Here is an 18,084-nt window from a genome sequence, read left to right on the forward strand (position 1 = left end):
AAAATAATTTCTTTGATATAATTTATCGCTTTGCATGCCTTCATTTGTCTGTTCATCCAGTGGAAGGAAAATAACCATGTTCTGAGCGCCTACTAAGTGCCAGGCACAGTGCTAAGGCATTCTCACATACTTAATTCATTTAATTTTCCCCAAATCCCTATGAGGTAAATGCTGCCTTCTTCACATTATGGATAATGAGACTGACTCAGAGCTGGCATTCTTTGCCAAAGGTCACAGGACTGGTCAGTTTGGGTTTCCATCACCATTCCTTCCAGGGCTACCATGTTTGTTCAAATGGGTTGTGAACGGTACCCTGTGGGGTTGTTCAGTGTGACAGCCCAGTTACAGCCCTATGTGACATCAAAGGCCAGTGAGACATGCTACCCAGGATCCTGCTATCCCAAACTTCATTATCACACCAATTCTCAATTGTATTAAATTATGGCACTAAAGTATGGAAGAAAGGACTCCACATACTGGAAAGTCAATAAATTCGCAGTAGTAACTCACTTGTTGTAGACATTTGTTTTGTTCTCAAGAAGGTAATCTGTGTAGAAAAACAAAGCATAATAGTTATTTTAAGGCTTTCTAATAAGATCCAATTTTTTGGGTTTTCCTTCCATAATTCCATCTCATTTATCTTACTCAGAATCCTGAGCTCCCCAGGAGAGCTGAGAACACAGGAAAAAGCAAATTAAGACCCCAGAGCCTCAGGAATACCCTTCAGAAAGTTCATGCTCTGAAGCATAGGCAAATTATCCACAGGACTGACTTACATCTTCCTTTTGCCCTTTTATGCACTTTTTCCTGACTTAGAACCTATTCACTCTTCGGTTAGAAAGGATTCCAAACGGTTGATTATGGATTGACCAGCCCACAGCACAGATGAAGCACCAAATTAGGAGGTCTCAGAGATGCTGATGCAGGAAGCAGGATATGATGGTAGAAATGGAAGAACGATGAGAAGACAGAAAGAAACCAAAAACCCTCACAGTTGGCTATAGTTCACGTGAGGGCAGACATCCACCCAGACTTCAAACGACCCCTGAAGGATTTACTCTTGAAGAGGAGTCGACAAACCAGGCCCACAGGCCAAATCCAGCCTGCAGCCTGTTTCGAGAAAAAAGTTTATATTGGACCACAAACAAACTCTTTTATCATGGCTGCTTTCAGGTTGCAATGGCAAAGTTGGGTAGTTGTGAAAGAGATCCTCTGGGCTATAAAGCCTAAAGTATTTATTTTACAGCTCTTTACAGAAAAGGCACGCCCACTCTAGAATAACAGTGTTACAGGGATTTCTCCCAGTCGTCAGGTTAAGCTCAGTTATGCGGGTCACCGCTACGCTGTAACTGTAGAGAAGCTGTGGAGTGATCTTGCAATCATGGTACTCGCATGCATTTAGAGCGTCATCCACTGAACACAGATTCCGAAAGCCCTTAAAAACACATCGAAGCTTAAAATAATCATCTTCCCTTACAGGAAAATGCACTTACTTGATATTAATGGACCTCTCTGCCAGGAATATTCTCTCAGATCTGTGTAGTATGCACTTTCATTTCATTCAGGGCTTTGCTCAAATGGTACTGCCTCGAGGAACCCCTCATGACCCTCATGACCCCTGACTCCTAACCTAAGTAGACATACTCTTGGTTTCCCAGTGCCCCATCCTCTGCTTTATTTTCCTTCAAAGCACTTAGCGCTAGCTGCCCTTGTATTGTAGAAGCATTTGTGCGTTATTGGTTCCCTCTCACCAGAAGCCAGGATGCCTGGGGGAGGGGCCTTGTTCACATCATCACACTACAGCCACGGGCCCTATGAAATTACCCTGTTTGCTCAGTACATACTTGTTGAATGAATAAATAAATGGAGTCAAGCAATGGCGCTAAGTAGACGAGATGTTCCCTTCCTCTTATTAATGGTCAGGAAGGTCAGCAAGAAAAAGAAAAAAAATCCCTCATTAAAACATGAATTTTTTTTAACTCGATGATATACCAAGAAGTCTAATGGAATCATGGATGAAAATATTTCTTCTATTCTATGGTGAGACTATGAGACAGAGTGGCAAAGGCGTGGAATGAGACAGGTCTGGGTTCAAATTCCACGTCTGTTTTCTAATATTTGACCTTTTTATATATAAAATATTTGAATACATGTATTACTTATATAGATATTTATATAACATACTATATATACAAACATATGCATATATTCAAATATTTTATATATATGAAATCTATATACATACATATATATATATATATATATATATATATATATATATATATAATGTGGTTACAATTAGTTACCATGAAGAGTTATTACCAACCAAGAGGACTGGACTTTTTTATATATAAAATATTTTAATATATACATACATGTATATATTCAATATTCAAATTTTACATATAAAACAGCCAAATGTTATACATAGGCGGCTGTGGTTAGCCACCACAGGGGGATTACGAGTGAAGACGAGGCGTGCTGAGTTGCCGTAGGAGAGCTTGGCCCTCAGAGCGCTCAGCGAGTCGATTTACTCCCACTTCCCGCAGGAGAAGTGAGACGTCGCTGCTCAGACCCGCCTCCACGGTTCTCCACTAAGCCCTCAGTTCCCCACTTTTCATTTAGAAAGTCAAAATGAGAACCAGAAGTCGGCTCCCAGGCCAGCACTCCTTGGGTCCCCCTCTCCTTTGTTGGGAGGAGGGAGTGACTCACCTCCGAGGGAATTCAGGAAGTCTCTGGAGGACGGTTGCAATTTGTTGACTGTTTTCCACAGTCTTGTCGGTTGTCATAGCTCGACTTGAGACAGCCCTGCTTCCAGCCACCCTGTCAAACAATGCCTGCTTTATGACTTCAACGGCCAGCAGCCTGGAGTCTGCAAGGGCCGCTGGCTCCCCCTGCGCGCCCAGGACCGGTAGGCGGAGGGGACCAGCAGGCTGAGGGGATGCGCCTCCAAATCGAGGGCGGGTACACGTTCCCTGTTCTCAACTCACCGCCAAATAGTGCAATCGCTCCAGAAGTTTTTGGAAAAAAATATCATTCAGCCTAAAAGGCTAATTTTATGCTCTACTCGAAATGACTGCCAAGTTTTTGAAAAATGCCAGAGTTAAAAGGCTTTTGTGAAAAGGGTGCTCTGGGAGAAGGAAGGAGAAGTGAAGGAATGTTCTCACCCAGACACTACCTCACTGTAGTAAGAAAAACAGAATAAAGTAAAATGAAATGAAAGGTTTGCTTTTCACTTTTGAGAAAGAGCAGCCAGCTCAGCACACAAGGAGCCCTTCTGAAATTTTAAGGACTTCTAATTATAACAAATAAGCCTGGCCTCAGACTAACGTCCATCGCTGAGATTAACAACCTCCAGCTGCTTGGAGAAGTTTAGCTCCTCCGTAGACTCCTTCCAGCTCATGTAGCGAATCCTTGTTTGTCTACAATGTTGAAGGAATGGAGGATTTCTAGTCTATTAATTAATTCAGGTCAGGAATGACAAATAAAACCAGACATGGTTTCAAATCCTGGGTCTGTTACTTCACAGCTGTGTGACCTTGGACAAGAGCTTAGCCTCTCTGAGTTCAATTTGTAAAATGTTGCCTAACTTTAAAGGCTGGTTAGGAAAAGTAAGTAAAAACCTATTTTCAAGGTGCCTAAATGAGCGTGGCTTGGAATAATCTCATCTTATTCCTGAACTTCTGGACATGATATTTTAAGACGGATGTAGGAAAGGGGCTTAGGACCATAACTTGAAAACCTAAGATGGAAGTGACAGATGAGTTATAAGAGTTTTTTATGTGTTCTGGATACAAATCCCTTATCAGACATAGTATTTGCAAATTTTTTCTCCCATTTTGTGGTTTGTTTACATTCTTGCTGGTGTCTTTTGAACAACAAACGCTTCTAATTTTGATGAAGTCCAATTTATTTATTTATTTGTTGTATGTGTATTTGATGTCATATCTAAGAAACAATTGTCTAACCCATGGTCACAAAAATTTACTCTTTTGTTCTCCAAGAGTTTTATAGTTTTGGCTGTTATATTTAGGTCTAATATATTTTGAGTTAATTTTTTATATATAGTATAAGTTAGAGAATCCAACTTCAATCTTTTTCGCATGTGTATCCAGCTGTCCCAGAACATTTGTTGAAAAGATTATTCTTTCTTCATTGAATTGTCTTGTCCAAAATCAGTTGATGATAGGGGCTGGCCTGGTGGCGCAGGGGTTAAGTTTGCATGCTCCATTTTGGCAGCCCAGGGTTCGAGGGTCCAGATCCCAGGCACGGACCTATGTACAGCTTATCAAGCCATGCTGTGGCAGATGTCCCACAAGTAAAATAGAGGAAGATGGGCACAGATGTTAGCTCAGGGCCAGTCTTCCTCGGCAAAAAGAGGAGGATTGGCAGCAGATGTTAGCTCAGGGATAATCTTCCTCAAAAGAGAAAAAAATTCAATTGACGATAAATGTAAAGGTTTATTTTGTACTCCTGATTCTATGCCATTGTTCTATATGTCCATTCTTATGCCAGTGCCCCGCTGTCTTCATGACTATAGGTTTTAGTAAGTTTTGAAATCAAAACATGTGAGTTCTCCAACTTTGTTGCTCTTTTTCAGGATTGTTTTGGCTGCTTTGGGTCCCTTGCATTTCTGTATAGAGTTCATTATCCGCTGGTCAATTTCTGCAAAGGAAGTCTGCTGAGATTTTGATAGGAATTGTATTAAATCTGTAGATCAACCGTGGGAGTACCACCATCTTAACAATATCGAGTCTTCTGATACCTGAACATAAAATATCCTTCCATTTATTTAGATCTTTAATTTCTTTCAACAATGTTATATCGTTTTACAAGTCTTTCATTTCTTTTGTTAAATTTATTCCTAAGTATTTTAAATTTTTTGGTGCTACTCTGAATGGAATTGTTTTCTTAATTTTGTTATCAAATTGTTCATTGCTGCCGTAGAGAAACACAGTTGATTTTTATATATTGGTCTTGTATCAATTTAAGCTCACGGTGGGCACAACAGCCACACATGGACAATAGTAAATAGAAAACTGCAATTGCGATCTGCTAAATTCACAAGTCTAAGGTGTCAGCTTTTTCCTTTATATCCTAAAAACATTGGTTAGAATTACATTTTAAGCCCACATTTATCAGAAAATCATTTTAATTTTGCTTTTCTCTTTGAAAGACATTGCCAGAGGAGATGGAAATCTGCACGATGGGCAGGAGCAGACAGGTGGGAGGCTCGTCACGACCAAGGACCTGGAGGTGGGAACGGGCTCTGCTCTGCGTGGCCTGGCCAGCCCCCTACAGTTTGACGCCATCTTTCCATTCTTGCAGTAAGAGAGCAACGAGCAGGGAAGCCCTTTTCTTCATTAGTGCCATGCTAGGACAATAAGGGGGGACATCCTCTGTCTTATTCAATGTGTTGTCCTCTGGACAATGCTTTCGATTATAGTGAAACCTAAAGAAATCAACAACTTTTGTTCGATCTGTGCTTCTTGTTTTACAGTTTCGGTATATTCTCCCCAAACCACTTCTGCTCCTGTTCCCCAGGGACTTTATTCCATTTTCCATTTTAACACCATTCTCGTTTTCAAAATCACTCATGCAGCACACAGAAATAGAAATGTAGGCTACCTGAGTCAGCCTGAAAGAGTAACTATCCGGTCCCTCCCCATCTGTAAGTGACCCCTGCGACACTACGCTTTGCACACACGTCCCTTTCAGCCCCTCTTGCATGTGTCACAGCTATCGGTTCACAGGTCTGTCCACACAGACCCCTTAAGAAAAAGCGGCATGTCCTTTTCAAGGCTGCATCCTTAGAGCAGTGGCCCATAGTAAATGCTTAGGAAATGTTTTCTGAATGAGCGTGCAAGGGAACTTCCTTGTAGCTTCTCCTTTACCCTTTCTGAGGCCCCAGACAGCTTTACCGAAATAACTGCTTTGGCATAATTTTTCTAAACATTTCTTCTGACATTTCTTTTAGGAAATAATTTTACCAAAAGTCAGCAGAGTTATTGAGCACCAGCCGCGTGGAAGCCTCTGCCATATGTTATGAGAAGTACAAAGAACAGGGCCTTTGATCGAACTGGGGGCACAGCTTATTTAGGTGACAAAGATAAGTGCAAACATTGACTGAGTGCTTACTATGTGCCAGGCATGGTGGTTTGGTAAATATAACTCATTAATCCTTGCAGTAAACTCAAGAGAAGGGCGCTGACATTGTCTTTTTCAACAGGTCAGGGGATGACACACAGGTGGGCTAAGTAGCTTACACAAGGTCACCCAACTCATCGATGGCTGGGCCAGGATTTGATCTCAGACAGTCTGACTCCATAACATATTCACTTAACCCTGTGCACTACTCAGCACATAGGAAGTCACAGGTGACCACTGACGGGCAAAATTTTGCATCTCACCAGTAATTCAGGGCAGCAGGAGACTGTAGGTTAGGATGTTCGTTAAAGTACTCAAAGAGATAGTAGATTTGAGTTGGCTGCAGAAAGCTGGGCGAAATTTACAAACAAAGGCAGGGAACTCTAGGCAAGAGGGAAGGATGGGCAACACCATAGAGGCAGGAGGGGGCCCCAGCCGTTCTGAGGTACTATGGTCAATAGGGCCCGATGCACTGTTCTGGGTAATGAAGATCGAAAAAGACAAATTCCATGCTTTCATGTACCTTATAGAATAAATACGTTCAAAAATAAAGATAGACTTGTCCAGTGGTGATATTTGCTATGAAAAAAAATAATATAAAGGAATAGAAAGGGACAAAGGAGGTGCTGCTATCTTATATGGCGTGTGAAGGAAACAGCCTCTCTGAGAAGGTGACGTTTCGCCAGACACCGAAAGGAAGAAGAGGAGGGAGTCATGGGGAAACCTGGAGATGAGGCATTTCCAGGAAGAAGGAACAGAAAATCCAAAGGCCCTAGGGGAGTGGATTCTTATCGAGTTTGAGGAAAGTAAGGAGGCCAGTATGGCTGGAGTGGAACAAGTGAAAAGTAGAGAGGTGGGAGGTGAAACCCAACAGGTAGCTGGGGCCAGGTTCTACAGAGTTTTGTGGACCATCGCAAAGGCTCTGAATTTTCTTCTGCTCAAGACTTTCCAACAGCCTCCCATCTGACTCAACGGGGCAACATATGGGCCTTCTGTTTTATAAAGATCACTCTGGCCGAAGGCTCCTTGGATCAAGGAGTAAGTGAGCAGGTAACCAGGAATATTGGAGGAGCAATCTTCTTAACAAAAACATTCCTGTAGAGAAGTAGGGAGAATTGAAGCTGGAGAAAGTAGACTGGGGATGGTCTTGGTCGCCACGCTAATTTGGGTTTGACCCTCCAACAATCAAAGGGTTGGAGGAGGACACAATACGAAATACACGATACAAGACTCAGATTTCCTGTCTCAGATGTCTTCCTTTTCTATGAATAACATGAGCACTGATGATTTTCAGAATGTTTTTTCAAGTATATTAGACTAGGTGAGATACAGGAAACCAAAGAAACTCTAAACTAGTAAGGGCATAGCTGTCACCAATCCTGGGACAGGTAAGGTGCATTCCAGACAATTGTATTTTACTAAGAGCAGACCTCTTCTGAGCATTTCCTTTGTGTTAGGCATTCCTGTGCATGCTTCCCTTGGATTATCTCTTTGACTCTTTCCAAAACTCATGCAGTCAGGCGCATCTTGATTGCTCTCACAGAAGTGGAACCTGAGACCAGGAGAGTTCAGATAACTTAGTGATGGTTACACAGTTAAGAAAGGGACACCTGAGATTGTTTTCATTGTTATTTTATAGTCCTTTTTTAATATTTCCATACACTAATATAAATATTTACAGCCAAGTTATTTAATCAAGTGTTTATGGACAATTCCCAGCAACTCCTAACAAACTGTTTGTAGTGGATGAACTAATAATTTCTCTGTAACACGTCCTGAAAACCTGTGTTTGGGGCCTGGGAGAGAAAGTGAAGGAACATCGGTCAATTGAGACACAGGAGGTGACCTAGAAGAATGTGGATCCTGCATTCCTCAGTCCAGTCTTGATGATATTGGACCAAAATAAAAACAATAATAATTGGTCTTAAAGTCAAATTCAGAGTTTTTAAGATAAGACAAAATATATAGTTTCCTTTACAGGATGCTTATAAACATCCATATAATTACTCAGAAGGAAATTCAGTAAGGATTTTAGTCCTCATTCTTCAATTTCCACGGGCTAAGATTGACATCCCGAGGTGCCACACCCAGTGAGTGTTAAACTGTGCTAACGTCAGGTACCACTCTCTCATCCCAGGATTTATTTCGTTACCCAACTCTGAATTTAATATCTGATTATCAGTGTAGCCACCATGAGAGAAGGGCCAGATTTTCTATATCAGCCCTCCATCAAAACCCCACATTTCACTCCTAAAGAAAACAGGACATCCTTCTGGCTTAGGGCATTATATTCAACTTTGCCGACTAGAGATTTCTCCTATCAAACGTGGCTACCCCAGATTTCTCCATAGAAGTCAGACATAGGAGTAATGCGTTCTTCACATTAATCACACAGTATATAAGCCAGGAGCAGGGTGTCAGAGAATCTCTTCTCGACAACATCTTTTATCCATCAGTTTGATTTTATTTAGCAGAAAAGACATCAGAGCTGGGGGCAGCCACCCCTTCCAGCCCTTCTAAGACTAAAGATGATCCCTACTGATGCTGCTCATCTTAGTTTCCTTATCTGCAGAACCAGTGGACTCCTAACTCCTGAACATTTAATACTTGTCTTATCAGATTTAATTGGCGAAACATTTTGTTTTCTTATACTAGTTCAAAAGGAAACTAAATCATTTGTAGGTGACTTGGCAAAATTGAATGCTGATTAAATTCAACTACAATAAAAAATTGGTTTACCTTCTACCTTTCCAGGCAAGGAATAGAGAAGGAAACCAACTACTTCAACATAAATAAGATGGTTGAACCTTTAGAATTTTCCAAAGGATTGAATGGAAATGTCATGAAGAATGAAAGCAATGAGATAGGAGAGCAACATTGGCTTGCATCCTTGCATCATTCTTCCTCTTAGCTCCACCTCCCTTATCCACTTATGTGTCCATCTGCCTGTCTATCCCTCTATCCATTGTCCTATCCATATCCGCCCGTCATCTATCATCCATGTCTATCTATGAACAATATGTGCGGTTGTCTATCCATCTATCTCTCTATTCTTATTTTTAAACTTTCTTTATTTGACAAGCATACACTGGGCACTTATGACCTTAGTCAGTCCCTCTATTAGTAGGGATATCATAGTCAATAAAGTAAAGACCTGCCCTCAGTTAGCTTATTACGGAGAGATTGATGAGTGACTATAATGACACCTCAGTCCGATAAACACTATGAACGAGGTTAGCACAGGTTCTGTGGCGACTTGAAGGGGTGACACCTGAAGGAGACTCTGGATGGATAGCAATTAAACCATCAAGGAAGGCAGGAGGAGCAGGATGCAGAAAGAACAGAATGCACCAAGTTGTAGAGATATAAAAGAGAAGTCAGAATCCGGCCAATCCGGAAAGGTGCATGTAGAATCAAGTTAAATCTTTGATTGTACTTTGAACTTGTTTTCCAACAAGAGTCCTGAACGTAACTGGAACTCTGCCCAGAACACCTGCAATCCAAACATAAATACTGCAGTGTGGTTTAATTTATCTTCCCAGAAATAGGTGACTGCTGATGTCATGTAACACATTCTGGCTGTCAACAGAGACTTGAGTGTATTGTCAGTGCGTAGCATAAACATGAATGCCGGGGTGTCATTTGACACTATCTGGAAAACAGGTTTCTGTTAAGAGAGGAACTGGTGGGAAAAACAAGGAAAAACAAAAGGAAGAAAGCATCCCAGCACTGGATGCGTGTATTCTTTACCACCACTTGGAGAGTTTGCTATTCCATTTAATATGTTGCCATCCCAGGTGAAAACAACAGAGAATTTCAGTTATTATCCAAATGGGATTAAGAATCTGCTTCCCACACTGACGTGCTGATCTAACACACTTTCCTCTTTGGATTTGGTCTTTTAAACACAGCCTATTAAAAGTTGCTTTAATTGGCATTTTGTTAGAAAGTTAATGCAAACTTACCAAAAATAGCTTGTGAGAGAAGCAGATAAGAACACAAAAGAAAAATACATTCTAATTGCATAAATTCTTTTCTTTCAGTCAAGCTTCTTTTCAAAGGCAGTTTTAAAAAAAGTGGCTCAATAAGTTACCGTTCGGCAGTCTTGTCTCTCTGGCAGCCTCCATTCGCCCTTGAGGGATCTCTTCCACTCCTGCTTCTATCCCTCTGTCCATATGTTGTCGGTTAGAAGTCTTTCTTATTCACCCAACCAATGCTATGGATGATGTATTGCGTATTGCCCCTTGCTACACACTATCTCAGTTGGTTTGACTCTGTTCTGTTTACCCCTTTGCTAAGAAACTACCTGTTCATGTGTGTCCTTTGAGAGCTGTTCATAAATCCTGTGTCACAGAGGTTTCACTATAGTCAATTTTTGTTCTTCTCAAACACAAAGATCCACATTGCCCATCTTGTGCCAGGTAACAAAGGTAAAATAGACTCATAGTCCTCCCCTCCAAAACGCACATTGACCTGTGGGCAAGACAGAAAATTACACTAAAACTCTGCATGTGAAACATTGAAGATCTCCACAGAAACAAAGAGAAAGAGAAACACAGCTCGCTCTGCAGAAGAGCAAAGGGAAGGTTTCCGTTCCCCCTGCCCAAAACACGGACCGTCTTACATGTCAGGAAATGGAATTAATCCCATGGGTCACTCAATTTGCCCAAGTCTCTCTAAAACTTCCTTTATTTGCATACCCTTCACTTGCTTACTACATTTGCATAATAATTGTATAATTACCTTTCTCTTGAAGCCACTAAGAGTCCGTTGAATAGTAAAATTAGAATCTACTTAACTTGGCTACTTTCTCTTTCTCCAGCTGGATTTCTCTTCCTGTTCTGCCTAATGCTCTACCATTCACATGCGCCTTGCTCCTGCACAAACCCACACACCTACTCTTCTCTCTCTGGAGCAAGTGGGCCAGTAAAACTACCAAGGTGTGACTCAGAGACTGCAAGAGGTCATCATACACTGTGATCACCTTCATCGCCGTCACATCAACCATCGCATTTGTGAAGCACTTAGCAAAGATGGTTAGTGTGTATTAGTATGTACATTTCACCAATAGGCTTAAGAAAGCCTCATATCAACTCCGTGAGGTTGGGATTCTTCACTTTCTTTGCAGATGAGGAAATAGGCACTCAGAGAGTCCCCAGTACCTGAGCCTTTCCTATAGGAACTGAGACGCGGGCTGAGGATGTGGAGCAGACACTAGATCAATCAAAACTGGAGCACAGAGTCTGACTCACAAGACTGGTGAGTCTGGGAGTGGTTCTGGAACTGCTTAAATCCCTCGCTCCTGTTCAATTCTAAGAGTCCTGGCTGTGGGGAGGAGGATGGGGCAGAGGGCAGGAAGCAGGCAGAGCTGACAGACGGCCCTGAGTTCCCTCCCGCCCAGCAGCTAGGACTGTTCTGCCTTCTTTGCTCACCAGGCTCTGCGCTAATCCCATTTGACATGTCAGGGCTGCTTAGCGTCTCATGGAGGAGCCAGCTTTGTTCGAGATCCCATAGACACAGAGGGCCCGGCGGGGATTTCAACCCAGGCTCTGAAGTGGTTCAGCCTGTGCCCCCTCACTCTGCCAAGGCTGCAGGCCACACATTAGCTGAAAGTTCTGAGTGTCAGGTCAGCTTTGTTCTGGTCACATCTGACCTTCTGCCTCGGTTATGGAAATGGAGTTTCCTTGTCATCCTCAAGGCCAACTGCCCACGTAGTGGCTGAGTACTGGTCCCAAACCCCAGTCTCTTTCTCTCTCCCTGTACTCCAAGATTGATCACTGGGTTGCTACCCCAACCCTTGGGCCCGAAACCCTATTAATTACCCTTTACTCTCATTATCCTCAACTTTTCCAACACTAAGTCTCATGCTTTCTCCCCCATGGCTTCCTTTCTATCCTCAGATAGAAGCTTTTGCTAAAACCAAACATGAAGCTTGAGCCCAATTCCTTGATGTAAGACCTAGCCAATGCTTCTATCTTAGCACCTAATAATTTCTAAGAATTTCCTAGCCTCATGTTCCTATTATTCTTCTTTCTCTCAAGCCTTATTTTATTATCTTGTATATTTCGGCCCTGAGGCTAATTGAAAGACAGGACCACGACCTCCAGAATAAAGTCTCAACTTCTTAACACACAGAGAGTGTGACCATGATGACATGGACCCCAACAAACTTTCCAACCTCATCTCTCACCATCATCTGCCACACCTGTGATGACCCAGAACCACCAAACTTCTTAGGCTTCCCTGAACACACCATTCTGTTCATCCCACTCCCCAATTACATTTCTTGAGATGTTTTTTATTCTACTTGGTAAACTCTTATTCACCCTTCAGATCCAGAGCTTACGTCACCTCCTTGAAGAAGGTGAAATCTACCTGTCTCTTTGAAAAAGACAGAGAAGGCATGTGTTTCTACTATTACTGATAGTCAGTGCTATCCCTGCTCCTTTCATGAATTTCTATCCTTCCATTCACCTGTCCCCAGAGATCCGTCCAATGGGTGCATTGGTAGAAACGTGAACTGAAATCCATTTGACTATTTAGCTAGCTTATTCCAAGGCTATAAAATGACAGTCCTGGGAGCCCTCGTGGTGTACAGACATCCTTAATAGATCACGGTGCTCTTTCATACCAAGCCTGCCCAATCTCAGGCCCCTGTGTAAAGCAATGTTCCAGGAAACTACCACCAATCAATATGAAATGGAAGATGAATTTCTGCTCATCAAAAGATCGCATGAGGGCCAGCCCCAGTGGCCTAGTGGTTAAGTTCGGTGTACTCCACTTCTGCAGCCTGGGTTCAGTTCCCGGGCATGGACCTATGCCACTCTTCTGTCAGTGGCCATGGTGTGGCAGCAGCTCACATACAAAAAAAAGAAGAAGACTGGCAACAGATGTTAGCTCATGGCGAATATCTTCCTCAGCAAAAATAAAAAGTAAAAAAAGATTCCATGAGAACAGTGAGAAAGGAAGCCTCATTCTGGGAAAAGATACTTACAATGTACGTAACAAAGGATCAGCATTCGGATCTTGTATAGAATGCCAACAAAGGAAAAAAGAAAACAAATGGTACCTTTGCTGCCTTCACTCTAGGAAGGGAGATTCCTCGTGTAGGGACTGGAGGGAGACTTGAGTTCCCTGAGCTTAGCCTTTATGAACATAAGGAATGAACACCACAGGAACACACAACTGTTTGATGTCAACAACAGGTGTGAGTCTGGCTTGTGGCCCCACCTTGGCTCCGCTCACCTGCTTCGTCCCAGAGCCAGCAGACTCCAACGTCCTGCTAGCAACTCGTGTCCCTGTGAGTAGCTGGCAGGGATTTCTGCCTGATTTGATTCTCCTTGACCACGGCACCTGTGGACTAGACCAAGATTCTTATGGGGAGCCAGAAAAGGATGAGCTTTCTGAAGCAGCCCTGACACAAAACATTCGACAGTGAAGCAAATCTGGTCGTTCTGTTTGTTATGGCAGCTGGGTTTGCGCCAGAATCTAGAAGACGCACGGTGAAGACAGTTGCAAGTCATTCAGCCATATTTCTTGCTAAATTGCTGTGCCCTCAATGGTGAGTCTATTAAACTTTTCTTTTGTTAAGCTTCCCTCAACTATGAAAAGGACAATTTGTCAACAGATTGGCCCCCATGAAAGGGAGCCTGAAAGGGAGAGGTTGAGCTGAAGGGTGTCAGGATTCCCTCACCTGACAGTACAGTGCCATTGCTTCTGCTCTGATGTTCTGAGAGGTGATAAGTGAGCGGTGGAACTGGGAGATTACTGGTAGACTGACAGCATTGCATGCAGCAGAGAGGTCAGCCTCTGGTGTCTGGCAGGTTCAGGCTCTGCAAGCCCAGGGACTAGGGGCAAGTTCCTTAATTTATCCAACCTTTAGCTAATTCAATTACAAAACCAGGTGCAGGCTATCTCTTCACACAGTTGTAAGGAGGAAACGAGACGATGCCTGTAGAAACCCGCTGTAGTGCAGGCGTGTAGGAGAGCGGAGTGAGGAGGAATCTGCCTCCTGCCCTATTAGCACTCCTAATAAAAAGGGAAAAAAGTCTGTTTACCTAATGGGCTAGTAGTAAAAGCCATAGACTAACTTTGAAAATGCACTTGAAGGATTCGGGCATCAGCAACATGCATCCAGAGCCAACTAGTTAGGAGAAAGGCACCGATGTATTGTGGACATACGGTAAGTCAGCTCTCTGGGGCCACAGACATCGCTATTCATTCTCTGTAGATCTCTAGCACTTCACTGCGCAGCAACACAAAGCTAATATTCTCTGAAAAGTGATGAGAGCATCTTTGGACAAAATATAACAGGCATCAGGTAAATAGCTCCTATGAATTACGGGCCCACCAAGACAACATGGATGACACGGTGCCTGCACAGAACGAATGAGTAAATCAATGGGTCTTTCAAAAACACACAGATGCAGGGCAGGCCAGGGAGCAGATAAAAGTAATAATCATGGAAAGTGATATGTTATCATGCATTGATTGTTCTGGGAACTTTGCTATCCTCATTTCCTCAACACTTAACCTGGAGAGAAATGGGGAGTATTCTACTCCTCACTCAAGAGAACTGAGGCCCAGAGGCTGCCTCGCTTACCCAATGCCATGTGACTGATACACAGGGAAGCAGGAATCTGACTGTCTCCAAAGCCATTTTTCTTAAGGTTAACTCCAGCCAGGACTGACTGGGACTTACTCTGAGGGGACAGTGAAGGGGAGAAGGTGGGCTGTTGTGAAGAGTGTCCAGGGTAGCGACAGCCTGAAGGGTATGGTGCCCAGGGGGAGGGTTGTGGTACAGGGTCCATGGGCAGACACAAGGTCTGGGCTGCCTTCAAGGCTCCTGCCGTGGGGGAGATTAGAGGGGATGCTGGCAGGGGGCCCCCCCAGAGAGGCAGTGTGGAGTTAGGAAGCTGTGGCTAAAACTGGGAGGGCAGAGCGGGTCATGGAAGACAGTGCCATAGCTACAAAGGCCGTAAGCACAAAGGGACTCTCCGGCAGGTTCCTTTCCCTCCTGTGTGAAGCCATTCCTCAGTCTTCCTGGTCTCGGACTGTGCTCTCTGAAATCTCTTGCACAAGGAATTTCATAACATGAGATGCTGTAGCTTTTACTGCTCTATTGACTTCTGCCATGAGGGAGTGGCATTAAATAGTTCACATTATCCTTTTTAGGATCACGTTGGCAAAAATATATTAGCAGATGTAATTGTCTGACACTTCGAGGAAGCGGCATCTCAAAAATAGGAACCCATGAAGAAGGAGGAAGAGAGAGAGAAAACACCTGTCTCTCTCTGCTTCCTGTGGCTATTTATTTTCAAGATAAGGCTTGTTTTTTTTTTTAATTTCGGCCTCGAGTTGCTGGCATATTTATTTATCTGCTTATAATGTTTTTTTTTTTAAAGATTGGCACCTGGGCTAACAACTGTTGCCAATCTTTTTTTTTCTTTTCTGCTTTATCTCCCCAAACCCCCCCTGTACACAGTTGTATATCTTAGTTGCATGTCCTTCTAGTTGTGGGATGTGGGACGCCGTCTCAACGTGGCCTGATGAGAGGTACCATGTCCGCGCCCAGGATCCGAACCCTGGGCCGCCGCAGCGGAGCGCGCCAACTTAACCACTTGTCCACGGAGCCGGTCCCTCTGCTTATAATGTTGAAGATGCCAGATCTAGGCCCTTGACTCATCAGTTCTCTCCTCTTCTATCTGTCCTCAAAAACTCCAGTCTTTCTTTGTTTGTCATGAAAGTTCAGAGCTGAGAGGAACTGAAAGGGCGTCTAGTCCCCATCCAGAGTTTGAATCCTTCTCCCTGTGTGTTTACCCAAATTCAACCGAAACCACCCAGTGACAGTGGAACAACACCCTCCTCCCACAACAGGCCTTTCCCAAGTGCAGTCAGATCATTACACTTCTGCTTGTAAACCTGCAGAGGCTTCACTTGCTGTTAGGATTAAAAGCAAAAAGCCTTAGCAACCTTGCCAAGCTTCCCCTCATCACAGGACCTTTGCATATGCTGCTACCCCTGTGTACTTTCCATACCTAGTTAAATGCACTTGACCTTCAGTGCTGCGCTGGATTTAGCTTTCATGGGCTCACGAGGGCTGACTGTTAAATTTTCAGGAATGTTACAAGCTGGTTGTTAAATAGAGCTATTATTAAAAATAAAATTACATAAAATCATGAATAAATTGAATTAAAACAAAGGTAGCACTCAAAATTCATCACTTCCTGATTATTATACTACACTTTACTACTATCTATGCTCTTCTATTTCCCCAGCCTTATTGAGATATAATTAACATTGCATAAGCTTAAGATGTATGTGTTGATTTGATACATTTGTATGTTGCAAAATGATTACCACCATAGCGTTAGCTGGTACCACCATCATATCACATAACTACCATTTCTTTTTTGTGGTGAAAATATTTAAGATCTACTCTCTTAGCAACTTTCAAGTATATTATATAGTATTATTAATTATAATCACTGTGCTGTACATTGGACCCCCAGAACTTATAACAGCAAGTTTGTACCCATTAACCAATGTCTCCCCATTTCCTCCTCCCCCAGCCCCTGGTAACCATCATTCTAGTTTCTATTTCTGTGAGTTGAGCTTTTGGTAGATTCCATATCACACTGTATCTATGCTCTTAATATCATTTCTGTATGGTAGAAATGCTATATAACGGTGGTTCTTGTTCTCATCTTTCCACTTCCAACTTTACATTCAGACACGCTAGTGATAGCCTGAAATCAGACATAGAGTAAACATTTACACTATGGAAACTGACAAATGCTACACATCTGAGCTTGTTCCCCTCACTCCCCCACGCCCAGCCCCTTCAACAGAGCCCATCATTAAACCTTTAGCAGTGTACCACGACTTCAAAATAACTTCCATCCTCACTTCCTGTGGCTGCCTTTCCTGATCCTCAGTCTACATCAGATCCTTATGTGGTGCGATTTCATAGGACTGCATTGTTTTCTTGCACAGTCTTCTCTTTTTGTAATTACACATTAACAGTAAATTGCACTACTAAATATGTAGATTCTACATTCTACAGACCATAGAGCAGCATGGAGAGAGCAGAATTCTTGCTGGATTCTGCACAGTATTATTTTGCTCCTAGCAACAAAATGATGCCAAACTCAGCAGAAGTTCCCAATAAATACCTGAAGGGTGAATATCAAACTCAGATTAATAGAAACGTTTAACAAGAGTTGAAATCTTCAGCCTCTTTTAAGGAATAAGAATAATTTATTATCTTAACAGAGAATGAGAATTCTCAGGAAGAAGCTGTCTTCTTTTGGAGTAACATTGATAAGCTATCTGAGGTTAAAAGGAATGCCTGAGGACTGGGCGTTAGCAGGAGCTAGACACAAAGGATGTGGCTAACCCCCCTGCATGAGAGGAGAGAAATGAGTATCCTGAGAGCGTGAGGTTGGAGGACCAGGAGCTTCAAACTATCCAGTGAGAAATCCCCTGTAGTTGGGTGGCCAGAGAGTGTTTAAGAAAAAAGATGTCTGATGTTTCATTTGAAGTTTTTGTTGATGTGCAGTAAATAACTCTAGATTCTAATCTCCCTCCGTAATTAACCGTTAGTGAAGCCCTGTACATACACATGCTATGTGTGTGCACATGAGTGTAAATTCAAGGAAGGGCTATATTTCACGCTTGAATTAATGCCACAGTATATGTGTGATGGCAAGATAATTCATAAGCTGAAATGATTAAACATATACAGGAGTTGAGAAGTAGAAGTGATTATAATCAAGAAAGACTAGGAATTTCGAGAAGTCTTCTTGGTAGTTCTAGACTTCCAGTTCATAGGCATATGAGATTTGGGGTTGTTTGTTGTTTTGCCTCAGATCTTAAGGTGCCAGAAGACTGGGAAACATTTATTTTAGTAGTGGTCCTATTCCTAACCTAGAGAAC

At 42.7% G+C, this 18,084-nt stretch overlaps 2 long non-coding RNA genes across 4 annotated transcripts in view; both read right to left on the reverse strand.

The window, feature by feature from the left end:
- The window catches only part of LOC106782990 (uncharacterized), an 84,435-nt gene extending 81,518 nt beyond the window's left edge, over positions 1 to 2,917 (reverse strand). The window contains exons 1-2 of one of the 2 annotated variants that reach the window (XR_011437214.1): positions 2,713 to 2,851; positions 511 to 547 (exon numbers count right to left, since the gene is read on the reverse strand). This is a non-coding gene — a long non-coding RNA (uncharacterized lncRNA). Of the gene's footprint in view, positions 1 to 510; positions 548 to 2,712 lie in introns of both variants that reach the window. The other variant, XR_001380437.3, reaches the window with a different exon arrangement.
- A 4,466-nt stretch (positions 2,918 to 7,383) lies between these two features.
- On the reverse strand, positions 7,384 to 17,208 carry LOC138915102 (uncharacterized). 2 transcript variants are annotated; one of them, XR_011437216.1, is made up of 4 exons: positions 17,056 to 17,208; positions 16,185 to 16,294; positions 10,454 to 10,620; positions 7,384 to 7,699 (listed from the first exon to the last, which is right to left on the reverse strand). It is a non-coding gene; the product is annotated as an uncharacterized lncRNA (long non-coding RNA). The 2 variants fall into 2 exon arrangements; XR_011437215.1 differs by lacking the exon at positions 7,384 to 7,699 and adding an exon at positions 8,591 to 9,640.
- Positions 17,209 to 18,084: the final 876 nt, after the last annotated feature.

Source organism: Equus caballus, chromosome 3 (assembly GCF_041296265.1).
Source record: "Equus caballus isolate H_3958 breed thoroughbred chromosome 3, TB-T2T, whole genome shotgun sequence".
NCBI lineage: Eukaryota > Metazoa > Chordata > Mammalia > Perissodactyla > Equidae > Equus > Equus caballus.